The 14,650-nt window shown below is 42.3% G+C and overlaps 1 long non-coding RNA gene across 1 annotated transcript; it reads right to left on the reverse strand.

The window, feature by feature from the left end:
* Positions 1-11,446: 11,446 nt before the first annotated feature.
* On the reverse strand, positions 11,447-14,306 carry LOC114676810 (uncharacterized). Its single transcript, XR_003727875.2, has 2 exons — positions 14,092-14,306; positions 11,447-13,146 (listed from the first exon to the last, which is right to left on the reverse strand). It is a non-coding gene; the product is annotated as an uncharacterized LOC114676810 (long non-coding RNA).
* Positions 14,307-14,650: the final 344 nt, after the last annotated feature.

A 14,650-nucleotide genomic window follows, 5' to 3' on the forward strand; every position in this document is an offset into this window, starting at 1 on the left:
CTCATGCAGTTAGGTCTAAACATCTTCTTTAAAATACTACCAATAATAGCAAGGAAAATATAAAAAATACATCATGACCAATGGAGTTGATTCCAGAAATACAAGGTTACTTTCCTCCTTACATTGGTAACAAGGCAAAATTGTATTTGTCCTCACTGCTTCTATTCAACTTTGAAATGGAGACTTCAGGTGGTCCCAGTGGTCCCTCAGGAGGTTCTGAAGCTGGGATGGTCCTTAGAGATGTTCAGCATTAATCTGTGGGGCTGGGCTGTTTTATCCCCACATCTTCTGGTCATTAAATCAGGACTGTCACTGGGCTAAGAGGATAGCGTTTGGCCAGCTCCCAGCAGCAGTTAACCTCCTGACAGGTAGAAAATGGGAGGGTCTTCATTACAGGCAGACTTTACAAAAGCTGGATGCGTGTGCCCTATGACCTTGCACTTTTGCCCGGTGCACACCAAAAGGCATGTGCCAGAATGTTCACAGCAACTTTATTCATAATTGTTCAAACATGGAAATTACCCAGACACCTGTTGTTGTTGTTATTGTTGTTGTTGCTGCTGTTGTTTGCTGTTGAGATGGAGTCTTGCTGCGACGCCCACACTGGAATGTGAAGGCGCGATCTTGGCTCACTGCAACCTCCAATTCCCGGGTTCAAGCGATTCTCCTGCCTCAGCCTCCCAACGTGCTGGGATTACAGGCATGTGCCACCACGCCCAGCTAATTTTTGTATTTTTAGTAGAGATGGGCTTTCACCATATTGGCCAGGCTGGTCTCGAACATCTGACCTCAAGTGATCTGTCCGCCTTTGTCTCCCAAAGTGCTGGGATTACAGGTATAAGCCACCGAGTCCATCCTACCCAAACATTTTTAACAATCAAATGGATTCATATGAAAGTAGTAGATGCATACATTGAAATACTAAATAGAAACGGGAAATAAACAATGACTGCTGTATGCAACATTATAAATGAATCTCGCAACTTTACAATCAAGTGAACAAAAACAGAAACCAAAGAGTACATGGTGTGCGACTTCATCATATAAAGTTCAGAACAACACAAAGTTACTCAGAAATCTGCACAGTGCTTATCTTGGGAGTGTGGCAGATGCTAGTATGGTCAGGAAGTAGGCAGGTTGTATTCCAATTCTTGATCTGGGTGGTTACATGGGTGTAACAATTCATGGAGCTCTATATTTATGATTTGTGCATTTTTATGAATGTATATAACTCCATTTTAAACTTTTTACTTTAAAAAAAAAAAAAAAGGAAGGTACAGATGGGAAAAGATATTTGCAAAGCATATAACCGAAAATGGGGATTCCTATCAGGAATACATAAGGAAACCCTGAGAATCAACAAGGAAAAAAAAAAATCCGACTAAAACATAAAAGGGGCCAGGCGTGGTGGCTCATGCCTGTAATCCCAGCACTTTGGGAGGTCCACAGTGGAAGGATCGCTTGAGCTCAGGAGTTCGGGACCAGCCTGGGCAACACGGCAAAACCCTGTCTCTACAAAAAAAAAAAAAACAAAATTAGCCAGTCATGGTGGCATGCACCTGTAGTTCCAGCTACTGGGGAGGCTGAGGAGGCAGGATTGCTGGAACCCGGGAGGCGGAGGTTACAGTGAGCCGTGATCCCACCACTGCACTCCAGCCTGAATGACAGAGCAAGACCCTGTCTCAAAAATAAAAATAATAGGCAAAAGATATCAACAGACCATTCACAAGAGAAAAAAGATACAAAGCCAAGAAACAAAAAGATGTTCGATATAGCTATTAAATAAGAAACTACAAATCAAAACAGTATGAAATGTCATTTCATAACCATCAAATGGAAAATATTTAGAAGACTAACAATCTCAACATAAGTGCAGATACAGAGCACGAGGACTTCTTACCCCTGGAGATTTGAAGGGTAATTTGGTACAGTACCTCTGGAAAGAAAACATTTGCTCTTTGATCCAGCAGTTCCACATGTAAGAAAGTAATAGAGAAACTTTTGCAGAAGTTCCATGGGGAAAATGGCACAAGAAAGTTCATTGCATTATTCGTCATAGAAAAAATACATACAGCATGTCATCAATAAAATAAATTTTGAAAATATGCAAAAAGATGGATTCACATGTGGGATGTTAAGTGTCATTTTTGAATGCCACAAAATTGAATTTTGTAATTTTAAGGTAGACACAAAATTGGAGCTGATGGTTACCTCTGGGTGACAGACAGGGAAGAGAAAGGGTCGTGGAAGGGTATTCTAGGAGCTTTGATGGGACGTGTGTTGTTTTGTTTCTTAACAAAATAGAAAGCAAGTGTGACAAAATGTTAGCACTCAAGAGAGTTGGGTGGGGAATGTGTTGTGTGTTATAAACTTTTCTGTGTATTTGAAATATTTTATATTTTAGGGAAACCATTCAAAGGTATGCCTCTTAATCTCATGACTTTCTTTCTCTCTCCAGGAGAGTGACACTCACCAGCCCCACCCTCATTGCCAGGGGACGTTGCACGCTGCGCCTGTCATGCCTCACGCTCGTGCTGTTCGTGCCCAGGCCTCTCTAAATGGAGAGAATGGAGTGAGCTGACAGTTCTTCAGGCTCTGTCCAGCAGAAGATATTATGCAATGTCTTCTCATCTCTTCTTGAAATGGGCTACCTCCCACTGACCACTAGGTGGGACATCAGCTTGCCAGTTGCCCAATAAATGCACTGTCTATAGAATTCTTGGAACAGCCTCTGTCTCTGAGAGGGGCCCATGCTCAGAAGACTGTCCATGGACCAGCCTAGTGGTGCACTTCCTGAGTCTGGGAGCAGCACCTCTTTGAACTCCTGCTGAGGACACCGATTCGGGAGTGCAGTGAGTAGCATGCTTCTAATTTACATAAATGTAAACAGGGATTCAATGAACTGGACTTTTCTTTGTTCATAATTGGTTTTTTTCTGGCTAACTATGGGTTGGGAGAAGGAAGAGAAGAAATGGAAAATACCATTTATTTGGGGTCTGTTATGGGCCAGGAAGCAAATTACAGCTTTATCTCATGTAACACTCGTGTCTATCCTTTGGGAGGGGCATCATTTCCCAGTTACAAATGAGGAAGCGGCGGCTCTAACATGTCAGATGCCTCGCCCAACGTCCAGTGAGCGAGCAGCAGACAAAAGGTTTGAACCATCTCTTTCTGCCAACAAAGTCTGGTTTCCACCACGCTCCCCCTCCAGAAAATCTTTGGAGTAAAACTCTGAGAGAGAGGCAGAGAGAGAGCGAGAAAATATTTTGTATAATTTAAACACTTTTAGGTACAGCCATAATAGAAACAGATAAGAAAACAGATAAAAGACCAATCATTTCCTGGTCTTGGTCGTGCCTGTGCCAAAATAACAGAAAAAAATAAAATAAAAATCACTCTACCTTATTCTTTCTTATTCTTTCCACAAAACGTGTTTAGTTTTTTTTGTTTTTGTTTTTGTTTTTGAGATGGAATCTCGCTCTGTCACCCAGGCTGGAGTGCAGTGGCGCGATCTCAGTCCACTGCAAGCTCCACCTCCCGGGTTCAAGCAATTCCGCTGCCTCAGCCTCCCTAGTAGCTGGGACTACAAGCGTGCGCCACTGCACCTAGCTAATGTTTGTATTTTTAGTAGAGACGGGGTTTCACCATGTTAGCCAGGATGGTCTTGATCTCTTGACCTCGTGATCTGCCTGCCTCGGCCTCCCAGAGTGCTGGGATTACAGGCATGAGCCACTGCATCCAGCCCAGACATTTATTTTCTCACAGTTCTGGAGGCTGGAAGTCCGAGATCAAGGTGCCTGTAGTGGGGGTTTCACTCTGAAGCCCCTCTCCTTGGCTTGCAGATGGCGTCTTCTCCTGTGTCTACACAGGGTCTTCCTTTTGTGCCTGTCTGTGTCCTAATCTCCTCTCTTTACAAAGATGCCAGTCAGTTTAAATTAGAACCCATCCCTGTGACTTCATTTAACCTCAGTCACCTCCTTAAAAGCCCTATCTCCCAATCCAGTCACATTCTGAGGTACTGGGGGTTAGGACTTCAACAGATGACTTTTGGGGGACACAATTCAGCCCCCGACAGAGAAAATTCAAGGTGTCAAGGAACCAGATCAGGGTCTTGGGGGTCTTTGCAAACAGCCATAGATGGTGTGTATGACCTTGTCTAGTCACCAAACTGGGAGAGAACCATCCTTTCCAGAAATATCTCAGTTGACTGGCACCAGAAGTGGATAATTAGTAAAACCCTTTTTTTTCTTTTATAGTGTTTTGAACATAATTATGACAAGGATTCTGGGGAGATTATAGGGTATAATAGTTTAATCTCCTCAAATTTCCCTATAAAAACAGACTGAATATCTAGCATAACAAAATCAAAGACTTTGTACTTCTACAACAAAATCAGTGACCAGAGATCCCAAAGAATCTCACAGTAAGACTGTGTGGCACAAACCACCAACAGCTGCAGGACCCACGTGGTATGAGGATTTGGGTAAGGGGAAACAACTGGCAAGTCGGGGAAGTCAACTGGGATTCCAACAGTCCAGAGGGCAGGAAAACACAACACTGCTAACCTGTGTTCACTGAAAGCACAGAGCTCCAATCCAGGAGTGGCAGGCTGAGAGATGGCTCTACCGGGTTCAGTTCCTGAGTGGGTAAAGGAGACCACAATACTATTCTGACCACAGTGAAGCAGCCTGTAAGTCTTCAAAGCTAGCAAACAAAATGTTCAGATAAGAGAAATGACTCAGAAGAAAATGGGGAATGGGAGCAGAATGTCAGATCTCAGAAAACACAAGGCAGTATTTTTGAAATCATTTTACAAAAACAACAGAAGAGGGAATGTAGACCCATGAAGTTTGAAAACTTATCTTGACCTATACCTCATCCTATGAACAAAGAAAAACTTGTTTCACTTTATAAAAGCAATAAAATGGATGATAGCCAAATCTAATATAGTTATTATAAGAGAAAGCAGAATAATAACATATTAATAACAACAATAATATTGGCCCTACAATGAAAATACAACAGACAGGTATACATACAATGAAGATGAAAATGTAACCTAATATTGGAAATGAGGTAAAAAGAATTAGGAAAATGATAGATGCCATTAAAGTATATTAAAGTATCATTTAAATCCTAACTAGAAACATTTAGAAATATAAGATTTGAAAGACAGATGAAGATGATAGAACACAAAACAGAATTAGAAGTACAAAGGAAATTTTTCAGAAATGAAAACTAAATTAGAAGGGACATCAGAGCCAATAAACAAAACAAATAATGCCTTAAAAGAAATGTAAAATGAAAAAATGAAAAAAAAAAAAAGGAGATTTTACAAAATTAAAAAGATGTTAAGTGTTTCAACTTCTGGTTAGGATGCAAAAGATCACAAAAGACGACCACTCCAGCAGAGCAAGGATAAAGCACTGGTAAGCTAGTAAATTGTGTTTTTCTTTAAAACCATTTAAAACCTATAGATTCGAAAGCCAAATAAACTAAATTCCAGAGATAGATGAGCCCATGTCAGTTGAGCAAACCTGGTCCCTTCGAGTCCTGTGGTAAGTTGTCAAGCATGGGGTCATAGATGGACAGAAAATCAAGTTTGCTACAGGCAAATAAAATTTGGGGGAATAAGGAGAAACTAACCAGAAATTTCACAGCTGGTGTTAGACTTGAACCTGGAGGAATCCCAAATACAGCACTGGACATCTCTGTCTGTCTTCCAACTCTCTCCCATAGAAATTTATTGAATAAATGGTGTCCAAGAAGTCAGGAGATGACACAGAAAAGCAGAGAGAAATGTTGTGGTGTCATGGTGCTTAGATTTCATAGCCTTGCTGGAGAGAGGGTGATCTCACACTCAAGCTATTTGAAACCAGAGGTGAACTAAATCAACTAGAGTGGCAACCTCAACTCTAATTCAGCTCAACTAATTATTAGATTAAAGAGCTCAGATCCTAATCCAAGATACCTGACACACAAAAGGGCAAGCACTTCCTAGAAAAAATAAGTACTTCTTTCAGTCTCCACTGCTATGCTATACATAAACCGCAGCATTCAATAAAAAAAACCTACAAGCTGGCTGGGCGCGGTGGTGCACACCTGTAATCCCAGCACTTTGGGAGGCCAAGGGAGGCTGATCACAAGGTCAAGAGATCAAGACCATCCTGGCCAGTACAGTGAAACCCTATCTCTACTAAAAATACAAAAATTAACTGGGCATTGTGGACCACGCCTGTAGTCCCAGCTACTCGGGAGGCTGAGGCAGGAGAATCATTTGAACCTGGCAGGCAGAGGTTGCAGTGAGCCAAGATTGCGCCACTGTACTCCAGCCTGGTGACAGCAAGAGTCCATTAAAAAAAAAAAAAAAACTACAGGCCACACATATAAACTGGGAAGTATGACCCATAATCAAAAGAAAAAGCAGTCAGTAGAAACAGGCCCACAGATGACCCACAGTTGGCATTAGCAGATAAAGATTTTAAACTAATTAATATATATGCTGACATTTTTAGAGGGAAATATGGGCAAAATGGGTGAAAATATAAAGAACTTTAGCAAAGAAATGAAAACCCCAAAAAAGAACCAAATGGAAATTGTAGAACTAAAAAATACAATACCAAGGTAGAGAATTCAGTGGGTGGGCTTAATAGCAGAATGAACAAAATAAAGCTTTGGTAAACTTGAAATTCTCAGTAGAAATTTTCTAAATTGAAGCATAGAAAGAAAAAAATATTTTTTAAAAAGCAGAGGGTGAGAGAAATGTAAGGGTAATACCAAATGGTCTAATACACATGTAATTGAAGTCCCAGAGAAGAAGAGAGACAAAATAGGTCAGAATAAACATTTGCAGTGATGCTAGCTGAAATTTTTTTTCCAAAACTGATGAATGACATCAATACAGATTCCAGAATTAGACCACCGTCTCCATCCACTTCAATTTCCCTGTATCATACTTCCCTTCATGACTGGTGGAACTGGAATGGCTGCAGTGATTTTTGTGATCTGGCTCAGGGATGGGGTTTAGTTTGGGTTTAACAGGATAAATGTATATGCTTCATAATTACTTCCACATAAACTTACCACTAGCTAGTCTAGTGTAGAAATGACCTCTAGGAATACTCTTCCTACACACTCTTCCAATTCACCCAGCTTGGCAACACAAATATCACAATATATGGGCATTGAGCATCTCATTTCTTTAACTCATGGGGAAAAAAATCTGCCTACACAAGACCAAAAGTTTTAACTACCCTGATATTCTGCAATAGTTATATGGGGAGGTGAACAGGGGGCAGTTCAGGTTAATTGATGGAGTATTTTAAACACACTTATCAACTGGATTTTTCTTTGATGGGTCTAATTATAGAGATGTCCTTATAAACCTCTCCAACATTTGAAACATGGTTATAATAGTATTATGAGGATTCTAGTATATGTTTTTACAGATTCAAGAGAGGGCCAGGTGTGGTGATGCATGTCTGTAATCTCAACATTTTGGGGGGCCAAGGTAGGAAGACCACTTGAAGCCAAGCATTCAAGACCAGCCTGGACAACATAGCAAGAGCCTATCTCTACAAAATAAATAAATAAATAAATAAATAGCCAGGTAGAGTGGCACATGCCTGTGGTCTCACCTACTCAAGAGGCTGAGGAAAGGCAATCACTTGAGCCCAGGAGTTCAAAGCTACAGTAAATTATGATTGCACCACTGCACTCCAGCCTGCATGACAGAGTGAGAGAGAAACCCAAACACAACAGGAATGCCAAAAAAAGTACTAGAAATGTTGATGAAGCTTGAATATGTTAATTTAACTGTGATTTGAAAAGATGTTTTGGAATGTTTCAATAAAACAAGGGAGAAATTACAGACTCTTTATGTAGACATGCATAAAAAGTACCTTTTTTGAAAGTTTAAAATTTGTTAAAAGGCTAAAAGAAAATAATAGAATATTTTAAAAGCTATAATGATGAATAATTAAACAACAGAAATTATTTCTATATTGAAAAAGGAACTTTAATAACAAAAAAGTTTACATCAAAATCAGTAAATCATTAACAGGAAGATAAATTTCTAATAGAAATAATAAATAGTTTCTTGAATGATTTGATATCCAATTAATAATAAGAAGTGGGCTAGGCACAGTGGTTCACTCCTGTAATCCCAGCACTTTAGGAGGCTAAAGCAAGAGGATTGCTGAGCCCAGGAGTTTGAGACCAGCTTGGCCAACATAGTGAGACCCCTGTCTCTAAAAGAAATCAAAAAAGCAGCTGGGTATGGTGGTGGTATTCACCTGTAGTCCCAGCTACATGGGAGGCTGAGGTGGAAGGATTGCTTGAGCCTGGGTAGTTGAAGCCACAGTGAGCCACGTTCACACCACTGTACTCCAGCCTGGGCAACAGCACAAGACTCTGTCTGAAAAAAAAAAAAAAAAAGTGAATCATAGGAACACATTGAAATAAGATTCCAATTTCTTGCTTTTGTGGCACTGAATACTGACACTGATTATGAAAAACTCATAATATGGGCATTCATGACCATCTGGATAATGAGGAAATGTCGGTTCAAAGACTACTTAAGTATAGTCAAGACAACTGAAATGCCTTGAACTCTTAAAGCCCATGTGTGAAAGAAACTTGACAGAGGTCTTCCCAATTTTAACAACAATTCTAAAACTTTGCATGACATCATTACCAATAATGAGCTGTGAGGCTAAAATAAATAAATAAATAATGTCTCACCTGTCAATAATAAATAAATGTTGATCCCAGATGCCAGGAAAGACCAGATTACCAATCCATTCTCCTTTTTAGAAAATTTTTAAAATTTTGTCAAATGAAGAGGAGAGCAAAGAATAGGTGCCCCCCCCCAAAAAAAAGATATAGTTAGTTAATATGAATAAAATACTAGGTTACTTTTCTGGATCCTTTTACGTGTGTGTTATTAAATTTATAATTGATGGTGATTGGTTTCTCTTCTAAATAAATAATCACTTTTATAACTAACTCCATATTCATAGTTTCATACTATTAAATTAAAGTAGACCCCCAGAGTCATACGTTTTGGACCCCATGAACCTAAATACACCTGCATGCAAAGTCCTGGACCTGTTTCAATGGCATCAGTCACAGTTCCTGGTGACAGTGAGGTGGAGGTGGTGTCAACACAGGCCCTCAAAGATCTTCAAATAAACAATGTCTCTTAATTTTTATTAGCTTTTCTTGTTTGTATGCTTTGTCTTTTTTCCCTAAAAGTGTGGTTCGAAGGGAAGAATTTTTTCAATTTTCTCAAGTTTTTCTCTCTGGTTTCACTGTTACTCATGAAAGCCAGAGGGCAGGGCTTTGGGCAAAGTGGTGTCCAAAAATCAGAAAAAAATTTAAATGTAGGACCACAGGATTAAAACTAACAGGAATGGTATAAAATAATAGAGAAAATGTGAGTTGTGCTGTGGTAAATGTGAGAAAATGTGACGGGTATCAAAGGGTAATGGGGGCGCGGAGGGGAGAAGATGTCATGGGGCAGGGACAGCTGGGGACACCCAGACCCTGGCAGAACGGCAGAGCTGCCACGCTGCCATGCGGTCACTCCTGGAATCATTTATTTTTAATAATTTGCATGAATAAAGAAAACAGCAAAACCATCTGTTTTGACAGCTGGGCCCATGCACCAGAAGACTTCTTACGGAGATAAGGAAACCTGGCCTAATCCTAGGAGACCAGAGGATGCCTGTATCAGCCGTGGTGACAACGAGGCTCTACAAATGGCGGACTCTGTGCCTTAGGCTTTGCTAGGGGCTTGATCATATTTCGTCAAATGTAACCCTTCCACGGACCTCAGAGGTAGGCATTACTGTTAGCCCCACACAAGGAAACAAAGGCCCTGAGAAATGCAGGCAATGCAAGAGCTGGTGGCGAACTCCCACCCTGTGTTCTTTCTTCCCAGTGAATGCGCTGGGTGAAGCCTGGCGTCTGTAGACATCTTCCGTGTTCTCCCAGATGGATCCCACATTTCCTCAAGGGCTGATGAAAGCAGCTACGTGACCAAAAGACTAAAAGGAAGTGGCCTGGAGAGTGGAAGGGTAACGCCACCAGAGTGAGAAGATAAGGATTCGAGGCTCTGATGGGCTTCCGGCCAGCTTGGGCCTAATTTTCACCCCCTAAATTTCTCTTTCCCTGTGAGTAAAACAAGAAGGACAATAGGCTGCATGGATGCGGCCCACATAATGAACAAGAATGACAACAGGCTGCACCGATGCGGCCCACATAATGAACAAGAATGACAACAGGCTGCACCGAAGTGGCCCAAACAATGAACAAGAATGACAACAGGCTGCACCGATGTGGCCCACATAATGAGCTGGGCCTGCTCTCAGTGCTTTCCAGACACTCTCTTACTCTTCACCCCTAGAACCTCGTCACTATCCCTACTGCAGATGGGGACACTGAGTGGAGAGTTTCAGTCACTAGCCCCAGGTCAGAATTTGAGCCCAGGCAGGCCAGCTCCAGTCTGCACCCCTAGCCACTAGCCACTGAGCACTGATCTGCCTTAGGCGTCTGCAGGGGTCCTGCTGGGCCACCGAGGACCCTTAGCGCTCTGGTTCTCCAAGTGGGGTCCTTGAGCCAGCAGCACCCGGGAACTTGTTAGAAATGCAAATTCCCAGGCCTCATCACAGGCAACTAGATCAGGCACTTCGAGTGCCTGGGGATGGGACCCAGCCATCTGTAACGCGTCCTCCAGAGAAATCTGAAGCTTGCTCAAGTTTGAGCGCCACTGTTCCAAATGTTCTCTAAGGTTCTTTGTAGAGCTGAGCTAAGAAGGAGGCAGGGCCAGAAATGCAGGATATGACAAAGGTGAAGCAAGAGGGACTCAGGGCCATGGGGACCTGTTTCTTAGTAGAATGCCTGGATGTGAAGAAGGGCTTGGGAATTAAGTCCAGTGTTCCAGAAATGCAATAGTTACCACAGAGGGGCAAAGACCAAGAGGGGTCTGAAAGCGTGCAGGTGAGTTGAATCAAGACGGGATCTAGTGAACAGTGAGCAAGGAGTTTTGCAAATCTGGATGGAAGCAAAATAAATGCAAGTTTCAAGTGAATGGTGAAATTGGCTCTGGCTGAAAATGATGGAAAATTGTCGAAATAAACTTTTCAGAACTCTGGAAATTAACTACAGGCTTGCAACAATTCCTGGAGATTTATTCAAGAAAAATGACTGAATCTCAGAGAGAACTGCGAGCTGCGCAGCATTTTACCTTGCCCTGTTGCCATCTCCTTCTTCCCAGCTCCACAGTAGCTGTGAACGCAGAAAGCTGGCAGCCACTGGACAGGGAAGCCAGGGAGTGAAACTCCCTGAAAGTCCTACTCTTAGAGATCATCATTGTCTAACCTGTCTGGAAGTTCCCAGAAACTCCCCGTAGTCATCTGTGACAAAGAACATAGACTTTACACCCTTTATCCAGGGAAGTTATTTAATAAACAACAGAAACAACAAAGCCTGGGCAGATGTGATTTCCAGAGTAACCACATTATGTTATTTCATATGTCCAGTCTTCAACAGCAAAAACAAGGGGACATAAAAAGATTCATGAACTATGGCCCATACATGGGGGGAAAAAGACAGATAGAAACTGTCCCTGAGGAGGCCCACATGTTGAACTGACTATATAAAGACGTCAAGTCAGTGATTACAAATACTGTATGGTCAGCCCTCCTATCCACATTTCCGCATTGCAATATTCAATCCATGATCAGTTGAATCCACAGACACAGAAGGTTAACTATCGGACTTAGAGCATCTACAGATTTTGGTATCCCCAGGGGTCCTGGAACCAATCCCCCACAGATACCAAAGGACAATTGTACATTCAAAGAATTAAAGAAAGCCCAATCTAAAGAAATAAAGGAAAGTACGAGACCCATGCCCCACCAAATACAGAACATGAATAAAGAGACAGAAATAAAGAAATTATCAAAATATATATCTATAAATTCTGGAGCTGAAAAGTACAGTAACCATAATGAAAAATCACCAGTGGCTCAACAGCAGATTTGAAGGTAGGTCCACTGAGATTATCCAGGTTGAAGAAGGGAAGCTGTCTTAGTCAGTTCCAGCTGCTAGAACAGAATGCCACAGACAGGGTGGCTTCAACAATAACTCTGTATTTCTCACTGTTCTGGAGGCTCAAAGTCTGAGGTCAGGATGGCAGCATCGTCCTTTCTTAGCTTCGGTCCCAAGCTTGCGGATAGCTGCTTCCTTGCCATATCCTCACATGGCAGAGAGCGCTCTGGTCCCTTCATCTCCTTACAAGAGCACCAGTCCCTTCACAGGCTCCACCTCAAGACTTCATTCAAACCCAATTACCTCCCAAAGACCCGCCTCCAAATGCCACCACATTAGGGATTGGGGTTTCAACACATGAATTTGGGGGTTGGGTCACAAACATTCAGTCCATAACAGAATGGGGAAAAAGGATTTTTTTTAATGATTTATTGGCCAGTGGCTCATACCTTTAATCCCAGCACTTTAGAAGACCAAGGAGGGAGGATTGCTTGACCCCAAGAGTTTGAGACCAGCCTAGACAACAAAGCATAGACATCATATCTACAAAAAATAAGAAATTAGCTGAGCACGGTGGTGTGCAACTGTGGTCCCAGTTACTCAGGAGACTGAGGTGGGAGGATCACTTGATCCCAAGAGTTTGAGGCTGCAGTGAACCATGATTGCACCACTGCACTCCAGCCTGGGCAACAGAGCAAGACCCTGTCTCTAAATAAATAAATAAACAAACAAAGTTTCAGAGATCTGTGGGACACCATTGAGTGTCCCAAGATATTCACAATGGAAGTCAAAAAAGGTGTTTTCTGCCACAAGACCTTTGCACCAACCGTCTGCCAGAGTCATTCTACCCTTATATATCAACAGGGCTCATCTGTTTCCTCTCCCAGGTCTCTCTCTCTTCAAATATCACCTACCCACTGAGGCCTTCCCTGATCTCCCCATGTAAAAAGCAACTCCCTGCCTCCTCTCACCACAAGCACCTCCAATCCTGCTGCACTGCTTTGTTTGCCTGTGTAGCTGCTGTTCATCTGATATTCTGTGTCTCCATTTGCTTCTTTGGTTGTGGTCTCCTCCCACTCCTAGGGGTAGGTTCTAGGAAGGATAAGAGGTCACTGTGAGTCACTGTCACACCCTAGCTACCAGCACAGTCTTGGCATCCTACAGATGCTCAACAAATACTTTTTGAATGAATGAATTCAATCAGCCATAAAAATGTCTAAATGCGACCAGGCAGGGTGGCTCATGCCTGTAATCCCAGCACTTTGGGAGGCTGCATCAGGCAGATCACTAGAGCCCAGAAGTTCAAGACCAGCCTGGGCAATATGGGGAAACCCTGTCTCTACCAAAAATACAATAATAAGCTGGGTGTGGTGGTGTGTGCCTGTAGTCCCAGCTACTTGGGAGGCTGAGGCGGGAGGACTGCTTGAGGCCGGAGGTCAAGGCTGTAGTGAGTTGTGATTGTGCCACTGCACTCCGGCCTGGGTGACAGAACAAGACGTTATCTCAAAAAGAAAAAAAAAAAAAAAAGTCTAAATGCTTTCATCCAGAAAATTCACTCCTGGGAGATTAAGCAAATAATTCAAGAGAAGAGAAGTTATATGAATGCAAATGTTCATTGTCACAGAGTTGTGTTTGTCAAACTTCATTTTACCAAAGGCATAGGGAAGGCTCATAAGGAAAAATCAGCACAGGGAGTTGGGTTTTCAGGAAACGTTCCTGAGAAGAGAGTTTTGAACAGAATCTTAGAGGAAATGGCAAATTTGGTTTGGCAGAAGAAAGACAAGCCAAAGTCCCAGGAAGAAGAATGGGTCCTCACAAATGAAACCTGAAGGGCACCAATCACCTGAATCCGTGGGACCCTCAGGGGGAGTACAGTTAGGGGCGCAGAGCAAAGCTGGTGATGAAGTGAGAGGTGTGGTCAAGAAACCCACCTGAAATTCAGTATAAACACAACTGAGCCCTTCTCAGTAAACATTGGAGAACTTCAAAATACTGGAAAGGTAATGTTGGCATCTTACAGAAACTGTTTTAAAATACCTGCAAATGTGCAAAATATCTGAGATTTGCTCTTCCAGATCAGGAACGTTATTCTGCCACTCCTGGCAGATCCTGTCAAACAGACGCCCACGGAGTCTCTAACACAGAACCAGCTCAGATCGGCAAGGGCAGGACCTCTCTGTCTGGCGAACACTTCCGTGCCTATTAAGGATCCTGTATCAGATCATTCAGGAGCTGTCAGTGTGTTTGCAACTCTGTCAGAAAAGATTTGAGAGTAATTTCAACAGGAAGAATAAGAAGCAATTCCTCTTCGTGTGAAAAGTCCTCAGACAGGAAAACTCTTCAGGCAAAAATATTTGAGAACATGACAATAACGACAATGACAATGACAACAGTCTTGGGGCATAAATGGATCAAAGGACATTTATGGGGTTTCTCTCTTAAGCGATGGGCAAGTTATTTAGGCACAGGTAAGCTGAGTGACAGTCATGGGAAATTGTAAGCACTAACTTGCTTGTTTGGCAAACCTTTATGGAGACCTGTATCACATCAGGCACAGCTTTGATCCCAAGGCTGTGTGGTCCTGGTGTCTCACCAC

Source organism: Macaca mulatta, chromosome 3 (assembly GCF_049350105.2).
Source record: "Macaca mulatta isolate MMU2019108-1 chromosome 3, T2T-MMU8v2.0, whole genome shotgun sequence".
NCBI classification, from domain to species: Eukaryota; Metazoa; Chordata; class Mammalia; order Primates; family Cercopithecidae; genus Macaca; species Macaca mulatta.